This window comes from Rattus rattus, chromosome 4 (assembly GCF_011064425.1).
Source record: "Rattus rattus isolate New Zealand chromosome 4, Rrattus_CSIRO_v1, whole genome shotgun sequence".
In the NCBI taxonomy this organism is placed as follows: Eukaryota; Metazoa; Chordata; class Mammalia; order Rodentia; family Muridae; genus Rattus; species Rattus rattus.
In genome coordinates, this window is record NC_046157.1 from 56,629,442 (window position 1) to 56,648,854 (window position 19,413).

A 19,413-nucleotide genomic window follows, 5' to 3' on the forward strand; every position below is an offset into this window, starting at 1 on the left:
GAGACTGAAGGAATGGTCATCAGAGCCTGCCCCACCTGGGGATTCAGCCTATACACATTCAGCCACCAAATCCAGACAATATTGCTGATGTGAAGAAGTACATGCTGACAGAAGCCTGATATAACTGTCTTCTGAGAGGCTCTGCCAAAGCATTACAATTACAGAGGCGAATGCTCTCAGTCAACCATTGAACTGAGAATGGGATCCCCAGTGGAGGAGTTAGAAAAAGGATTGAAGGAGCTGAAGGGGTTTGCAACCCTGTAAGAACAACAATACCAACCAACCAGAGCTCCTGGGGACTAAACCACTACACAAAGAATACACATGGACAGATTCATGGCTCCAGCTGCATATGTAGCAGAGGATGGCCTTGTCAGGCACCAATTGGTCCTGTCAAGGTTTGATGTCCCAGTGTAGGGGAATGTCAGGGCAGGGAGGTGGGAGGCAGTGGGTAGGTGGGTCAGGGAGCACCCTCCTAGAAGCAGGAGGAGATAGTGGGTTTCTGGAGGAGAAACTGGGAAAGGGGATAACATTTGAAATGTAAACAAAAAAGCCCCCCCCCAAAAAGAGCAAAAGTAAGGGAGGTGAAGTTTGGTGAACTTGTGTTTCTTCAAATTTCTTTGAAGAACAAGATCAGACTACTCATTGGCTAGCTTTTCTGTTTTCAAATCACAGTCCCAGCAGGATGCCAATGCAGTCCAGGAGTTTAAGTCATTATTATCCGAAGTCCAAGTGAGTGAAATTTTAATCTCTCCTCCTAACCACTCCATGTTGGCTTTATCTGTAATTAACTTAGCGAAAGGCCCCCAATGACAGGTTCTTCCTTGTGCTATAATTCCCTCACTCAGAAGGTTCTCCACGGAGTTTGATTTAACAGCTCTCTACAGAAGAGTGCCATGTGCTAATGCCAGGATATTAAATAGGAACACTAGGTGTTTTACCAAGGCATCCCAAAGGTATTATTGGATGAGCTCACATCGGGAATGTGTATAAAGCCTTGACTGGTGTGGTCAGGTCCTGGTCAGCATCGTGGTCAAAAGAACACAGGACTGAAACCAAAATGAGCTTCCAAGGAAATGAAATCCTTTTCAACTTTCAAAAGTAATGCTTTTAAAAATTCCTTCTTCCTCTTGTCTGCCCACTGTACACTTTCTGCAGGTGTTCCTCCTGGGCTTTTATTTTCAAATGTCCTTCACTGGGGGGAAGCTGTTCACCTAATTTTATCCTCCCACCCTAGGTTCCTGTGCCTGTGTCTCCTGCTGCCTGAAAGATTTTCCCTGCATGCTGCTCCAAGAGTCAGTCTGCAAAGAGGAGAAAGTTGGAGAAGATAGACAGGCTACTGGAAGTTAGCATCCCTTTAAAAAATTTTTGTTGATTTTGAAAATGAATTAGTTTTTCATGTGTCTGTGTATGGTTTTGTGTGTGTGTGTGTGTGTGTGTGTGTGTGTGTGTGTGTGTGTGTGTGTATGTGTGTGCATGCATATGAGTGTTGGGAGGGATAGAATGGGTTGGCTCAAGAAATGTACCCAATTAAAAACATATGGAATATTTATGTAAATTATCACTCAATAATTTTTAAATTTTTATTAATCACAGGGCACTGAAACCACTGAAAACAAAAACTGTAGATTGAGGGTCCCAGTGCATGTAGCTAATGATTTAGGAAAATTCATGGTATAATAGCTTGAAAGATCATTGCATTAATAACAGACACGGGTGTCTTCAAAAGGTTACCTTAAGACATTTGAGGGTTGGGGATTTAGCTCAGTGGGTTGGGGATTTAGCTCAGTGGGTTGGGGATTTAGCTCAGTGGTAGAGCGCTTGCCTAGCATGCACAAGGCCCTGGGTTCAGTCCCCAGCTCCGAAAAAAAGAAAAAAAAAAGACATTTGAGGGACACATTCCATAATTCCATCCCTCTGTGTGCCATTCATGACTTTGGGAAGTGCTTACGGCACAGAATCAGTGTCCTCAGTATTAAAGGACGTTAAGAGAAACTATTCCTACTCCTTTAGCTTTATTTCAGTGTTTTCCTTTGAGAAATACTGTCATTCCCTGAAGCATTTCAGCCAACTGCGTCAGATGTCCTTCTGTTCAGTTGCACCTTCCTTGAACGGCCATGGTCAAAATTCCTTAGGAACCCGCATCTCAGAAGGAATCAGCATTGTGTGCATAGTTTACTTTGAGGATCCCCTTTGTTGAAGTTCCAAATGACCCTTGTCACTTTTCAAAGGGACAGTATATTTAATACCATGTCATGATTCGTCCACCATTTTCTTTGGTCGTAACAACTGTTGAGAACCTTGGCATTTGTAATGGTTAGTTTTACTGTCACTTCCATGTGATTTAGAGTCACCTGGGAGGTGGACTAAGTGAGTGATTATCTAGGCTGGGTTGTCCTGGGATATGTCTATGAGGAATTGAAGTGAGTATGTTAGAAGACCTGGTCAAATGCTAGTGACACTCTTCCCTGGGTTTGGGTCTCAGATTGCACAAGGGTAGCGAGAGTGGGCTGAGAAATAGGGATTCACAGATTCATTTTTCTCTGCTATTGCTGTGCATGTGATGTGACTACCTGTTTCAAGTTCCTACCACCTTGACTTCCCTCCAGTAATCTGGAACTGTGATCTTAAATTTTTTTCCCACTAACTTGCCTTTTGTCTGGCTGTGGTAACCCAGAAAATGCCGCACTTTTGTAATGTGGTTCAAAGTAATTGATGCATCTCTCTGGCCTGTATCCACATGAAATCTTATTTGCTGTCTTTATCTCGGGATTATAACTGTATCCTGGCATTATGATCCAAAAACAAGTTGATGAAAATTCTAAGGTAAATTATATCGTTGACGATATCATATGAGTAACACTGTGAAGAAGGCAAAATGTACTTAGAAGGGAGGACAAAAAAAAGATTTATGATAGGAGGGCTCAATAAAAGTTTTAAAAAAGAGATCTTCAGTGACTTCCCACACATAAATTTAAAATAGATGATTTATGGAGAGGAGAGACTGTACTAATTGTAGGAAGAACATTTTATTGATTAGGAGGTAAGTTTCTTATGTGTCTAGGTGCTTTGTCTTAAGACATACATTCAATATATTTTGAAAACATTTAACCTAGGAGGCTGGAGAGATGGTTCACTGATTAAAAGTGCTTGCTGTTTTCCTCGAGACTCAAATTCAGTCCCTGAACCTACATCAGGTGGCTTACAACTACCTGTAATATCAGCTCCAGGATATCTAGTGTCCTTTTCTGGCCTCCATGAGCAGACATATATGACCACACACATATAGACACACACACAAACATACACTCAGACACACACATACACACACACACACACACACACACACACACATTCAGGCTGTCACTTGAGTTTTTGATTTAAGACATTCTGATTTGTGTATGGTAGAAGAATCTTAGGGTTGTTTTGATTTGCATTTCCCTGGTGACTAAGGATGTTGAACACTTCTTTAAGTGCTTCTCTGCCATTCAGTATTCTTCAGCTGAGAATTCTCTGTTTAACTCTGTATCCCATTTTTAAATTGGGTTGTTTGGTTTTTTGGAGTCTACTTTCTTGAGTTCTTTGTATATTTTGCATCTCAGCTCTCTATCGGATGTAGGGTTAGTGAAGATCTTTTCCCAATCTGTAGGTTGCTAATTTGTCCTCTTGTCCTTTGCCTTACAGAAGCTTTTCAGTTCCTTGAGGACCTGTTTATCATTTGTTGATCTTAGAGATGAGCTATTGGTGTTATATTCAGGAAGCTGTCACTGTACCAAGGAGTACAAGCCATTTCCCACTTTCTCTTCTGTTAGATTCAGTGTATCCAGTTTTATGTTGAGGTCTTTCAACCTCTTCAACTTGAGTTTTGTGTAGGGTGATAAAAATGGGTATGTTTTCTTTCTTCTACATGCAAAATTCAGTTAGACCAGTACCATTTTTTGGAGATGTTTTCTTTTTTCCATATTGTATGGTTTTGTACTTTTTTTTGGTCAAAAATCAAGTGTCCATATGTGTGGGTTTATTTCTGAGTCTTTGATTAAATTCCATTGATTAGCCTATTTTTTCTCTACCAATATCATGCAGTTTGAATCAGTATTGCTCTGTAGTACAGCTTCAGAAATTCAGAGGTTTGAATTGAGAATTTTCTCCCTTGGAGAAAATGAATCTTTCCTCTGTGAGTCGTTGATACTTGGAGATAGATTCTGGGTTAGGGATGGGGCTTGTGTTCACTGCCCTTCTCAGCACTTGGACTCTATTCAGTTTGGACCTGTGCAGGCCCTATGCATGTGATAGATCATCTTCTTGCGCTATATTTACTCCCCTCTATTGACCTAAGAAAACCTCAGCTAATTTAACAATGTCCAAACTAAAGTAAAGACCTGAGAACTTGACTTCTCAAACTGTGTCTGTGTGTGTCTTCAACTTTTACCTCTAGCTAGCAGTCACCATGATCAAACAAACACAAACCCATGAAAACTGGATGCAGTGCTAGGGTTCTGATTGAAGAGGGTACTGCCAAACTACCAAGAAAAGCATGCAGCACCCTATTCCACAGAGTGTCATGCATTGCAATTTATTTCTATGACTAAGTCTGAATCAAGGTATCTAGTACATTTTTCCACAGGGTGAATGTACTTCTGTAAAAATAGTGTTCTTTCCTGAGCAAGTATAGCCTGATAAAATGATGAGGATGGGAAGAGAAGAGGTGATGTAGAGGGTAGGCTGCCTCAGAGAAGTGCTGCCTTTGGTTTGGAACCATAGATAAGCAAGAAAATTGTCAGAAGGGCTGGGTTCTGGCTTCCTACCCAGGTACAAGATAAATGTGAAAATTTATAATGTTTTTTTGACAGGCTCATGCTGTGTAGACCAGACTGGCATCCCACTTAAGATCCTCCTTGCTCCAGCTTTCCAAGTGTTTGACAGATGTACACTCTCATACTTGACACTCAAGTTCTTCATATGGGCTTTTCACTCTGTAAACTTGTGTCTACAACAGCTTCCCTGGACATTATTTTCAGGACAATATTAGAAATAGGATGTAAGTCCTCTAAGATTATGCATGAGACACTTGTATTTAATGAGGTTGGCTTCACTTTTCACCTGACTGGAGTAGCCATATAATGGGGAGACAATACCCCAACTGGACATCTCATGCTAACAAGTAAAATCTCCAGTGTCAGGAATGGATTATATCTTGTCCTATCATTTGCTAAAAGAGTCCTATGGTTCCTCTCAAAATATCACATTTTATTGTCAAGGTGATTGGTTACTCTCCATAATCTGGTAAGACTCTATGGCTGAAAACATTTATTCATGCTTCCATACATGAAGAAGTCCATGTGGTGCCTAACTAGAAGAATTAATGCTTAGCATTTATGGTGTTGGACATTATTTTGTATACTAGTGGTGGAGAGAAGTAACTATCACTATTACCTAGATGCAAACCTTGTGGCCTACAACAGAGACACACCTTTAAGATATACTGGTGTAACAGTGGCACAAATGTTATGGCAGCAAACAAATTTTTTTTTATTAGATTTAAGGCCCATATCATGAGATGGAACCCACACCTTACACTTCTAAGGTGGCCAAGAACCTGAGATGAGATAGATCATGGATGTAGAAGAAAATCTACTATTTTTCTACTAAACAAACATAGCAAAAAATGACTCTTAGTGTTATATTTCTATATGCAGAGATCAGAACATCATTCAACCCGCATCAGAAAAGTTTCTTCTTGCAATAGATGGGGATCAAAAAAAGTTTTCACAACTGAACAATGTGCAGAGAGAAAAGACTTTGGGGCACTCGGCCCTAAATGAGACTTAAAAAAAAAATCAAATCTCAGATATTTCTGGGGAAGGGAAGGCAAAGTGATTGTAAGAGTGATACATGGTGGATGACTCCAAGGAAACATAACCTTACAGACACAACAAGGCTGATCAGACATGAACTCACAGAGACTATGACAGCATGCTTTGGATTTGCACAAGTTCAAATTAGACAAAATTCTAGCACTGAAAGGGGAACAAGACAAAGAATTCCATCCTTAACCAAGAAGCTATTTGTCATTGATACCTACTTCGTATTAATGTTTGGTATTTTTCAATGGAGTAGCACCAGGTGTATCAACCACACTTTGAAGAAGACTCCATGTCTAGAAGTACAAGGTATGATCTATAGTTTTTGTGAGCTTTTTGTTTTGTTTACTTGTTGTTTTTATTGTTGTTGTTTGTCTTATTGTACTGGATAGTTTTGTATCAAGTTGTTAGGAGCTAAAGTCACCTGATAGGATGACTTGTCACCTGATAGTCACTTGCAAAGATGCCTCCATAATATGGGGTGTAAACAAGCCTGTAGGGCATTTTCTTAATTAGCATTGTAGGTGGTGCCACTCCTGGGCTGGTGGTCCTGGGTTCTAAAAGAAAGCAGGATGAGTCAGCCATGATGAGTAAGACAGTAAGCAGCACCCCCTCCATGCTCTCTGCATCAGCTCTTGCCTTCAGGTTCCTGTCCTATTTGAGTTACTATCACGACTTCCTTCTATGATAAATGGTAGTGTGGAAGTATAAATCCAAGTGAACTATTTCCTTTCCAACTTACTTTAGTCATTGTGTTTCATCACAGTCATAGTAACCCTGACTAGACTATTTACTGATGTTTCTTTACCTCCTTCTCCTCCCGCTTCTCCTCTTCTTTTATTTTGTTGTGATTTTGAGAGAGAGAGAGAGAGAGAGAGCGAGCCTGAATGGGTGGGTGGATAGGACAGTGGGTAGGATCTTGGAGGAGTTGGGGAAGGGGAAAAATTATTCAAGATATACTATATGAAACTGAAAAAACACCAACCAACCAACAACAGCACAACTAAAGATGAAGGAGGAGAAAGGAGGAGGAAGGAAGAGAAGAAGAAGAAGAAGGAAGGAAGAAGAAGAAAAGAAGAAGAAGAAGAAGAAGAAGAAGAAGAAGATTAAGCTAACAATGTGTATTTCCCTTCTTTAAACATTCTTTATCTTGCTAGAGATCTAGCAGATAAACTTTTCTTTTCCCTTAGAGGCAAGGGAAATAAAAATATTTTGATGACTGCTTAAAAATAAAATTATGTTCTTCTGAGGTGGTCATATTAAATAGCATTGAATGTGATGGAAACAGTGGCACAATTTAATTACGATGGTGAGAACACAGGTAGGAGGCAGAGAGGGTACCGTACATATTGGTGCACAGAGGAGGTCACTTCAGTCCTTTGGAGGGAAAAACCGAGAGTAAAGAGGGTAGAGGACCACCACCCGGGACAACTTGTCTTTCAGTTGGTCAGAGGCTGTGGGTACTGCAGCTTTCTACCTCAGAGAATAGTAGTTCAGCTATAACATGTTTAGATATTTTCAGGGAAAGACAATAACCTATTAGATTTTATTGAACAGCTCCATGAGCTACAGAGAATATGCTTGGTATTTTAGTGGTTTAATGGCAAATTTGTACAAAATCAATTTGGGTGAGGATTCTTGGCGCACAAATTGAGTGTTTACACATCCTGTTTTACTGGGCATGACAAGAGGATCCTATCAGAACCATCTGTTCCTGCCCAGTGGAGGTTTCAGAGTTGAAAGGAGGACAGGCGTGTCTATGCTTGCAATGAATCCCTTAAGTATGGGTAAGGCAAACATTACATGGTTGCCTTTAGCACTCTATTGACTATATCTTTTTTCTTTAACCAAAAAGATGTGTCCTAAATTTGCTAAACAGTTTAAAAATTCTTTGCAGTTTTAAAAATTTTACTTTGGGTAAATATGCATTCATTGTACATTTTAACAGGATCTAATGTGATATGTTTCAATGCCTGAAACCAGATCTATCCCTTCTCCCACTGTACTAGTAATTAGTAATACTAGTAATTAGCATTCTATAGTCACATAACATATATATATTTTTAAATTGCCTTAAACTTCATCCCTACAGGCTAGCTTTCACAGTGTTGGAAAGTAGTAGGCATCAATGTTACCAAGTAAGACAATAATCTCCAGTTGTGGACTCCATGAGTTACAATAACCACTGGTCTGGAAAGACATGCCCACTGGTGCAGTATTGGCACAAAATGGAGGGAATTAAAAATCAGCTTCTGATTGGGCATGAGCCCCATTTCACAAGATGAAACCCCTACCTGGCACAATTGTTGGACCAAGACCCTAAGTGCATACACACACACACACACACACACACACACACACACACACACACACACACACACACATATACATCACACAGGTCATAGACCCCAAGAAGAGATTCTACCATTGTGTGTTCTGCAGAATGGACATAATGTTGAAACAACTCCTTATGATTTATCTTTATATCTATAGATTAATGTATTCCCCAACCATCATCAGAGAAGTTCTGATTTGTTATTGATGGTGATTATCACACAAACCTGTGACTGGCCAATGAATAGAGACTAAGGGACTGTATAATGCTCAGTCCTAAAGGGACTATTACATTTCTTCTTCAAAAAGATCAAGGAGCATTGTGGATGGAAAAATGTTAAGAGCCAGAGGCAGTAGATGACTACAAGGAAATTGTGACTTACACAGCAGGACAGTTGCACATATGAGTACACAGTGCTTGTCACAGCACACACAAAGTCTGTACAAACTCAAGACACACAAAACCTTGGCATAGATACAGGAGTTGGATACAACATCCTAGTCCTAGCTGATGACTTATTGGGAGTTTATAGCTACTGGGAGAGGGGGAGTCAGTTTTCTTGAAAAATGTTGCCTCTTGTAAGTTGACCAGGTCAACACACACACACACACACACACACACACACACACACACACACACAGACAGACAGACACACACACACAGACACATACACACACAGAGGCACAGACACACACACAGACAGACACACAAAGACAGACAGACAGACAGACACACACACACACACACACATGGTCACAAAGTTGGGTAGGTTAAGGGAGGTAGATCTGGGAAGAGTTGGAAGAGGGAGTGAACATCACCAAAATACACTGTACAGAATTCTCAAGAAAGTAAAATACATAAAAACTCTGTCTATGAGTGAGGATCTACAACATATGTCTTTTTGTGTCAGGGTAATTGAATTCAACATAATACCGTACATTCTTCATTCCACTCCATGTTGCTGCAACAACGGTAAAAACATGGGTTTTTACTTTCTCATGCCTCCAAAGACAATGGTACTTAAAACATCTTCTTTGGCAATTCCAATGTATCTACTGTTTTTCCTAAATGTGATCACAGGGTCACGCACACTGCTCCTTCTGTCATGGTGTTTTAGGAAAATTTGTGGTGACCATTCAATGACTTTTTGCTACTTTTATTCTTTTCATTTTTGAGAAATCATTTAAAAAGAATGTTTCTAGTCCCAGAGTAAGCATGTTTCTAGTGAGTAAGCACAGCCTTTTGAGTTTATCTTATCTGAGATCTGATTAATGCATGCCTCTATTTAAATAGTAAGTGCTTCATAGCACAGTTACATCACTGGGCCTGATAGTACTTGGTATCCATTTTTACCTTCTTATTCCCCATGGTATTGATTTATAACTGTGCCATGTCATCAAGACAGTTACTTATTTGGTGATAGTATTAAAGTAAATTCTGTAATCTGTATATGTTTAAATATTAAGAGCTACCTTGTTCAGGATACAACTATAAGGCTTTGACTGAGAATCAAGAATTCTCTAAAGAATAGATATGAGAAAGTTTGGATTTCTCAGTCTCTAAAACCATGAGAAATAATTTCTGCTTCTCAAACTAAAGGATTTTGCTGCAGTAGCACACATGTACAGAGGCAGTCATAATTTTAACTATAAGCTAAAATTTAGATTTTCTTCTGTGGTTCAAGAAATACTGAAGGTCACTTTTTAGAAGATGACTCCCAGTAATAACAACACAAATTAAAATACGTGTGTTCTGTTGGGTGGAGACGGAAAAGTCACTGGGATGCTTATATTTTGGTTTACATGATTAAAATATATGTAGGAAGAACATGGAGCAACACAACTGCTAGTAAATTAGTTGTGAGTTCTTATTGTCATCTCAAGTGGATGTTGGTATAAGTGTTTATGATTATGAATTTAGCTGGACCCATCTGTGATCCCAGCAAGCCTGAGACAGGATGATCATGAGTTGGAGCCAGCATGGAGGGCATAGCGAAAACCTATCTTAACAAGAAAAACAAAAAACAAAAAACAACCCCCCCAAACAAAACAAAACAAAACAAAACAAGAAAGCATGGTTCAGTGCTTGGCTTAAACCGATTTTCTTTGTCATCTCAATAGGTGAAGAAGTCTTAAGAGTTGGTAGAGGATGGGGTGGAGGAAGTCAGTTTTCACCAACTCTGGAACACTTCCAACTTATCTTTGGTGATGGTGCAATTTTGGGTTTTACTTACGGTTTCTGATGGCTGACTGAATTAGTTTCACTATTGTACAGACCTCACTGCTTTGCTTTCCCAATGTTTCTGAAATAAAGGAACAGCATCCTAAAAGGTGTGGAGCTGAGTCCACGTTCCTGCTGCGTGGCTGTAATTCTATTAAATTCTATTTAATTTGAATTGCAATGTCAGACTCTCCTAAGGTACACATCATGTGCTCAGTATTATCTTAACGAGTTCTTATTTTAATCTATCTAAAGCTACTAGATAATTATATATAATATGCAAATGAGGAAATTGAATTAAATGGTGGTTAAGAAAAAAAAAAAAGAAAGGAACAACAACAAAAACAAACTAAAAAAGTGCCCAGTGGAGTGTAGACTCAGGGGGCAGAGGCAGGTTTTGAGGTCAGCCTGGTCTACACAGTGAGTTCCAGCATAGCCAAGGCTACATAGAAAGACTCCTTTTTACAAAAGAACAGCAAGCAGGCCCGCCCTTCCACAAAAGAGGTTAAGGCCCTTAGGCTAAGTGTCTTATCAGCCTCCAGCAAGCTTAGCTTAGCAGTGATTCAAACATACGTGCCTTAAGACCTCAGGCTCTCCAAGAAATTGCCCTGTGCTGTGGTTTGAAGACTTGTATCTCTCCCAGATTCATGTGCTGATGCCTAATTCCTACTCCAACCGCTCTGGTACTAAGAGGTGGGGTTCTGGGAGGAGATTAGATTAGCTCAGCACTCAGGGATGCCTCAGAATCCTTTTCACAAAGAGCCTGGGGTCTGATTTGCCTCTTTCAGCCACAGAAGGATAGAGTGAGAAGAGACTCAGGTTTATCCACTGGGCAGCAGGTCTTCACCAGACACCGAATCAGCTTTCATCTGGTACTTTTCAGTCTCTGCAGCCATGAGTTACTGTAACTTCTCTTGGTTATGGGTCTGTCTCTGGTTCTGTGTCATGATAGCCAGGATTGAGGAAGACCAAGCTTCTATATGTGTCTAATGGCTCATTATTTATTCATTAAAATATTAAGTGTGATTGGACATTGAACTGCCTGAGGATCAGCTATACCTCTCTTGGGCATATACCCAAAAGATGCCCCAACATATAACAAAGACACGTGCTCCACTATGTTCATAGCAGCCTTATTTATAATAGCCAGAAGCTGGAAAGAACCCAGATGCCCTTCAACAGAGGAATGGATACAGAAAATGTGGTACATCTACACAATGGAATATTACTCAGCTATCAAAAACAATGACTTTATTAAATTCGTAGGCAAATGGTTGGAACTGGAAAATATCATCCTGAGTGAGCTAACCCAATCACAGAAAGACATACATGGTATGCACTCATTGATAAGTGGCTATTAGCCCAAATGCTTGAATTACCCTAGATGCCTAGAAGAAATGAAACTCAAGACGGAGGATCAAAATGTGAATGCTTCACTCCTTCTTTAAAAGAGGAACAAGAATACCCTTGGCAGGGAAGAGAGAGGCAAAGATTAAAACAGAGACTGAAGGGACACCCATTCAGAGCCTGCCCCACATGTGGCCCATATATATACAGCCACCCAATTAGACAAGATGGATGAAGCAAAGAAGTGCAGAAGTGTAGATCTCTCCTGAGAGACACAGCCAGAATACAGCAAATACAGAGGCGAATGCCAGCAGCAAACCACTGAACTGAGAACGGGACCCCCGTTGAAGGAATCAGAAAAAAGAACTGGAAAAGCTTGAAGGGGCTTGAGACCCCATATACAACAATGCCAAGCAACCAGAGCTTCCAGGGACTAAGCCACTACCTAAAAGACTATACATGGACTGACCCTGGACTCTGACCTCATAGGTAGCAATGAATATCCTAGTAAGAGCACCAGTGGAAGGGAAGCCCTGGGTCCTGCTAAGACTGAACCCCCAGTGAACTAGACTGTCGGGGGAGGCGGCAATGGGGAGGTGGGGAGGAACACCCATAAGGAAGGGGGGGAGGGAAGGGATGTTTGCCCGGAAACCGGGAAAGGGAATAACACTCGAAATGTATATAAGAAATACTCAAGTTAATAAAAAAAAAAAAAAAAAAAAAAAAAAAAAAAAATATTAAGTGTGTACTGTTCATCAGGAAGTGTCTTAGGCACAAAAAAATCAAGAAAAGTGATTACAGTGTTGGCCTCAGACCTAAATGATCCTGGCGAAAAGCAGAGAATTGTAAAATGTTTTACAATTTTCAGAAGTAGAAAATAAGCGACGTACTGAAGGCTGAGGCAGGAGGATGCCAAGCCAGCCTGATCGACATGATGAGACCTTGTCTTATATTGTTTGAAAAATTATTCACAGGGCTGGAGCGATGTCTCGGTGCCTAAGAGCATTGGCTATTCTTCCAATGCTTATCACCAAATAAGCAACTGTCTTGATGACATGGCACAGTTATAAATCAATACCATGGGGAATAAGAAGGTAAAAATGGATACCAAGTACTATCAGGCCCAGGGTTCAATTTCCAGCCCCCACGTGAGAACTCACAACTGTCGGTAACACAAGTTCCAGTAGATCTGACTCCCTTACCCAGGCATAGGTTCAGGCCAAAGACTAATGCACACAAAACTGAAAATAAATGATAAAAACGTATAATTATTCACTTTATTTTATATATGGCTGTGTAGCATGCGTGTTCTTTGTGCCTGTCGAAGTCAGAAAAAGGCATAGGATCCCTATGGAGCTGGAGTTATGGATGGTTGCGAACTGTCCTGTGGGTGTTGGGAACTGAACCCTGGTCCTTGCCATATCCCAACTCCCGAGAGCTTGTCTTGAAAGAAAAATAAGTAGAAATTCCTTGGAGACCCGGGAAGAGAGGGGTGAACACGTGACTAGGCTGAGGGAGGGGGGGCAGAGAGGATTGAACACGTGAGAGATTAAAATATTGCTGCATTACAGTGCCAAGCAAAGGAGAAGGGAAGAGGAGAGGGTGCACGAGACGTAAGCCAGATGATAGCTAGCTGGGTGCCGCCCTAGAGGTTTGAGATTAACCAGGAATGAATCGAGAGAATTTTTAGAGAATTTTAACGGGAGGCTTACGCTGTGTCAGTGACCTTGCAATGCTCTCCTGGGAGATGGTCTGAACTGTCCCTTCACTGTTTTTATTGCAGTGTTTTACTTACAATTATCAACTATTACATAGAATGTTTGAAGGAGATAGGCGTTTTATTTAAACAAGGTTGCGGTACAGAGATCTGTAAGGCCTTTCTGCAAAAATTCAATGATTCAGGACGAGAATGTTGTTTTAGGTACTGAAAGAATTGAGGGAAGACAGAAAGGAGCTACCTAATGTACTTGGCATCAGTGTCCAAAACTCTTGAGAAACTCGAGTATCCCCCAAATGCTGATCGCGCCAGTGATTACAAGATGTGCTGTGTCTTTGAACACTAATCATGCCACAAGACTAAGTGTATAATGTCTAATCATTACTCATGCTGTGTTTAATGCCAAACACTGTTCCCAGGCTAGTAAATAAACCTTTAGGTTGGTGCACTTTATGAAAATATGTTGGAAGCCAAAACACTCTTATCTTACAAGTGTGGAAGTGCAAAAATCCATGTTGGATGTTAGTTCGGCTCAACATTGAGTAATCAGAGCAAAGGAGGCCTTCCTGCTTTCTGACGGTGTTTGAGACATGATTCATGTATGGGATCTCTGATGAGTGAGATTGGAGACATGTTACTGCCATGCTCAGAGTTATGTGAACCGCTGGGCTGACGAGGGCTTTTCCTGATTAACACAAGGATGAGGACATGTTTTTCCGCACGTCTTGAGAATGCAAAACGATGTGATTCCTGAAAGATAAAAACGTTCTTACCCTCAAACAGGCTGTGACTTGCCTGGTTACTCTCCTTTTAACATTACCGCTGCAGAGTAAACACACTGAAGGAGAATCAGATTTTGATTAAGAAACAGACATAAAATTCTGCAACTTTTTGGAGGCGTTATCTCTACCCAATGCATCGCAGAAGATTTTAGATTCACATTTATTTGGCCTCAAGGCAAATTCTTGTTTGGTTAAAAATGTTGTATGCTCCCGAGAGACACAGCCAGAATATGGCAAATACATAGGCGAATGCCAGCAGCAAACCACTGAACTGAGAACGGGACCCAAGTTGAAGGATTCAGAGAAAGGACTGGAAGAGCTTGAAGGGGCTCGAGACCCCATATGAACAACAATGCCAACCAACCAGAGCTTTCAGGGACTAAGCCACTACCCAAAGACTATACATGGACTGACCCTGGGCTCCAACTGCATAGGTAGCAATGAATAGCCTAGGAAGGGCACCAGTGGAAGGGAAGCCCTTGGTCCTGCCAAGACTGAACCCCCAGTGAACGTGATTGTTGTGGGGAGGGCGGCAATGGGGGGAGGATGGAGAGGGGAACACCCATAAAGAAGGGGAGGGGGAGGGGTTAGGGGGATGTTGACCTGGAAACCGGGAAGGGGAATAACAATTCAAATGTAAATAAGAAATACCCAATTTAATAAAGATGGAGAAAAAATAATTTATTAACTCATTTATTAAAAAAAAAGATTTGGCCAGACTTCAAAAAAAAAAATGTTGCATGCAATGGTAGCTAAATCTTTATTCCTATGAAAGCATTAGTTTTAATCACTTGGCTTCCTTGATAAAACTTGGACAGAGGCTTAACTTGGCTTCTATGCCCAAGACCCCTTGCAAACCATTCTCTTTGTCAGGGTGTTTCCTGGCTACTGTCACTGCTCATTTTTATAGTGTCTACAAAAACCAAATATGTGTTAAATGAACTATCGGTGTTCGTATTATCCATACATAATATATTTTATTTTTACTGGACATGTAATTCACCACCACAAAAGCCTTTTCTTTCAAAATATACATGTCAATGATTTTTGGTAATTTTATAAGTTGTACAACCATTACCACTTTTAATTCCAGAACATTCTCATCAGTCCAAAACAGAAATCCAACTCATTAGTAGCCACACCCCTTTCTCCCTTCCCTGAGTTCCTGGCAAAGACTATTTTACTTTCAGCCTCTATGGATTTGCCAGTTCTTGACTCTACCTAATAGATGCAAACATCCAATGAGAAGTCTTTAGTGGCTAGACTCTCTCATCTAGCATAATGCTTTCAAAGTTCATCATGCTTTGCTGTGTATCAGTTTTTTATTTTATTGTAGAATGGTGTTCCATTCGTTTTTGAAATATACTTAGTTGTCTTAAGCCCTTGTCAGTCATTTTATATTTATATATGCACTTTTGGGTTACAATCAACAATATTGATGTAACAATTATGTACAAGCCTCTGTGTAGAACATATATTTATGGATTTAAGTATATTTTTATTAAAGTAAAAACTTACAAGCATCAGTAAGTGCTGAGTATGACATGGTCTTGCTGGGGACAGAATGACACAGTTACTGTACGTGGGACACGGCCAGCAGATGTGGGCCTCCAAAAGGGTTGATGGCTGTCCTAGGCATATGGCTGGTTCTTGTTTGTAAAATAATGTACATGTGTTCACATTTCTCTGAGGAGTGTCTTCCTGTTAATGTTAGTGATTCTATGATAATCTGAAACTGCATGATTCCAGGAGGCAAAGGTTTAGCTAATGTCTCAGCAAAATGGTAAACACTGGGATCTTCAGGACAGCCTTTAAGGTTGTAGAAAAGAACGCTAAAATCATGAGTTCAAAGATATGTAATTTCCCAACTATGCAAAAATATAAAGTTTGCAATATGAATTCTATAAGGATCTAAAGGAACAGAGGCAGCTATGTCCAGCTTGTCAAAAACACACAAAGATAGGCAGATGCCCGAGTTCAAAGTCACTCTAGGACACAGGGAGTCCAGGCCCAGGTGTGGCAGAAATGGTAATTTGAGGACGGGGTCCCATCCTGCTGGTTTATCTCTGTGCTTAACAGAGGCAGGCAGATCTCTGAATTCTTCTGCAATGTTAAAAGGAAATGTGTGATTGCTGTTTCCTAAGAATTAAAGGACTGGGGCCTGGGGACGCTGATTTATAGTATAATCAAAAGGAATCTGAAATAAATAGTTGAATTGATATGCAAATAAAAACCTGGGCTTTTGGTCTGCTGAGATGAGTAAGCAGAAAGCCAAGTTCTAAAGCTCATCTTTAGAATTTTCTCTAGTGAGAGCTGAGTTGTCTGCAGATTTCTGGACAGCAACACCAGCTCTTTGAAAAATTTTCTAACAGGTTTTATGATTTTGGTTGGAGAATCCATGGAGAGCAAACACAGCTCTTTTAGAAATTTTCATAAATCTTTTAGAATTTTTTCTAACACGACTTCTGACCAATCCTAAGAATTATTAGAGAAAGCTGACAGAGCTCTTTTAGAATGTTTTCTAGCAGCTGTCCAGAAAAGGCTGCCTGAAGAGCCAACAAAGCTCCTTTAGAAACTTTCTGGCTTTTATATTTTGATTGAGAAACCCAGGAATTACTTTTAGAATTTTTCTAACAGGATTTCTGACTTGTTCAGAAGATCCAAGAATTTTTCATAGCAGCTTTTCTGATTTTGGTCAGAAAATCCATAAGCTATTCAGAAAGCTTTTAGAATTTTTACTAGCAGAGAGAGCTGTCTCAACCAGAGAGTTTTTAGAATAGCAAGAAAAAGCTATCTAGAGCAGAGCAGAATGCACCCACCCACCCACCCACCCACCCACACACACACACACACACACAGACACACAGATCAGTTTGTCAGGGTAAGGAGGCGGGAAGGGGTGGGTGGATGAGTAGGGGAACACCCTCAAAAAAGAAGGGGGAGGAGAGATGGGATGGGGGTTTATGGGCAGGAAACCAGAAAAGGGATAACATTTGAAATGAAAATAAAGAAACATCCAATAAAGCCATCTCAACAGAACTTAGGCCCCTAGCTTGGACCCACAATTTGACTTTGAGTGGTTTGAGTGTTTTGTTTTTCAGCTCCCTAACACCTCTCTCTCAGGAAACTGGACCTAGCTGAGGCTTGGCAAATAAATTCACTGAATTATTAAGTTAATATAGTACAAATAATCAAACGCATTAAATTGCTATTCACATTTGATTCTTATCTCTTTTCAAGACTTCTCTGGCAATTTTTATATTTCAATTATAAGTATTCTCTTCTATATACTGTATCTTTCATTTACTTGTCTTATAGAAAACTATATATGATATGTACACATAGATTTTCATCATATGTTTTAAAATCATTGATTAAATAAAAATATTATTGTCAATTATCAAACTGACTGTCTCTGCTTTTCTTTCTCTCTCTCATCTTCCCTCCCCTCCTCCCTCCCCCACCCTCCTTCCATGCATCTTTCTCTCCACCCATCCCCCACTCCATCCATTCCTCCATCCTTTCTGACTGTATATCTTTAGTAGTTAAGCCAAGCCTAGACTAGAACTCTCAATCTCCCCTATTCAGTTTCCCAAATGCTGGGATTTAAACTGTCTATTAACTTGCTTGAACAGAATTATATTCTGTGAATTGTAATTACATTTCTTGAAGGAAATTATTGGGCTTTACCCCCCTTTTTTTGGAGCTGGGGACCCAACAGGGCCTTGCTAAATCCCCAACCCTGGGCTTTACTCCTAATCCCATTTCCCCACCCTTCATGCCATTCCCTAGCATCTACCTAGAGTATTTCAAGTAATTGTCACCCAGATGTTTTTTTTTGAAATGTATTGATAATATATATCATAACACTCAAGGATGAAGGAAATCTTAGAGATCAGTGGTGATGTCACTAAAATGGGTGACACAATGCTCTGCTTCAAAGTGGTTTTCAAGTAGTGTCTATAATTTCAGTTTTTAAAGTTTCCATATGCAGCCACTTTGTTACATTCTTGAATTCCATCCTGTGGGAAGATTTAAGGAAAAACAATAGAGGCGGAATAAGATTTTAAAAAAACTTTTATATTCTCTATCTTAAATTTGGAAATTTGGAAGATGTATGATTTTTTTTTTTTCTTAAAAAGTTCGTTAGTGGAAATGCATATTTTCTGAAATTACAAAAATTTCAAAAAGTCATCAATCTAGATATCTCTGATGTTATCATTACATATTCATAAGTTGTATCCAAGGTAGAATGCATTAGTTTTGCCTGCTGGGTCCAATTGCTGTATTTTAAAAATATCACCAATCCTGGTAATACAGAAATGTAGAACTAAAATACTATTTCTAAGTAAAAAAGAAAAAGTAAAAAAGAAATCTGGAAATGTTTAGGGAAGTGTCTGATTCTAAGTTTGGGGCACACACACACACACACACACACACACACACACACACACACACACATTTATACTCAGCCTGGAACAACTAATCAGAGTAGATTTCAAGGAAGCCTCAGAAACCCTTATGCTCTTAGGAAAGATTTCTGAAACCTCATAAGTGACTCATTGGTCAACTCTTTGAGTAGTGTATGACAGGTATTCTTGCTGTCAGCTTCACAGAATTTTGCCATCATAGACACAACACCCTGTGTATGACTGTGAGAGGAGCTTCTAGGTCAACAATTGAAGGAAGATGCACCATGAATGTGGATGGTGAGTGTTTCATAGGCTGTGGTCCCTGAACTGTATAAAAAAGGAGGATGCAAGCTGGGCACTGGAATTCAATGTTCTTCCTTCCTAATGATGCAACAGGACCGATTACCTCTTGCTACTATTAACATTCTGTTCTCATTGCAATACTTTGTATTGCCTTGACATGTAAGTCAAAGGTATATTTTCTCCTTCCAGTTGGCTTGTCAGATATTTTGTTGCAACAATGAAATAAGTGGCTATTAGATTAGAAATCCTTAAATCCATCTAAGCATTAATTTAGTAAGCTATTATTGGAAGCTTGTTAGGAATCACACCCCTCAGTTTAAAATCAAAAAAAACAAGGGGGAAAACAGTGTTGTTTTGCCTCTGTGAAAACACCTCCAATTTCTGGTGACAAAGTGGATTTCAATCCTCTTCTACAGTGATTAGAACAGAATGGCGG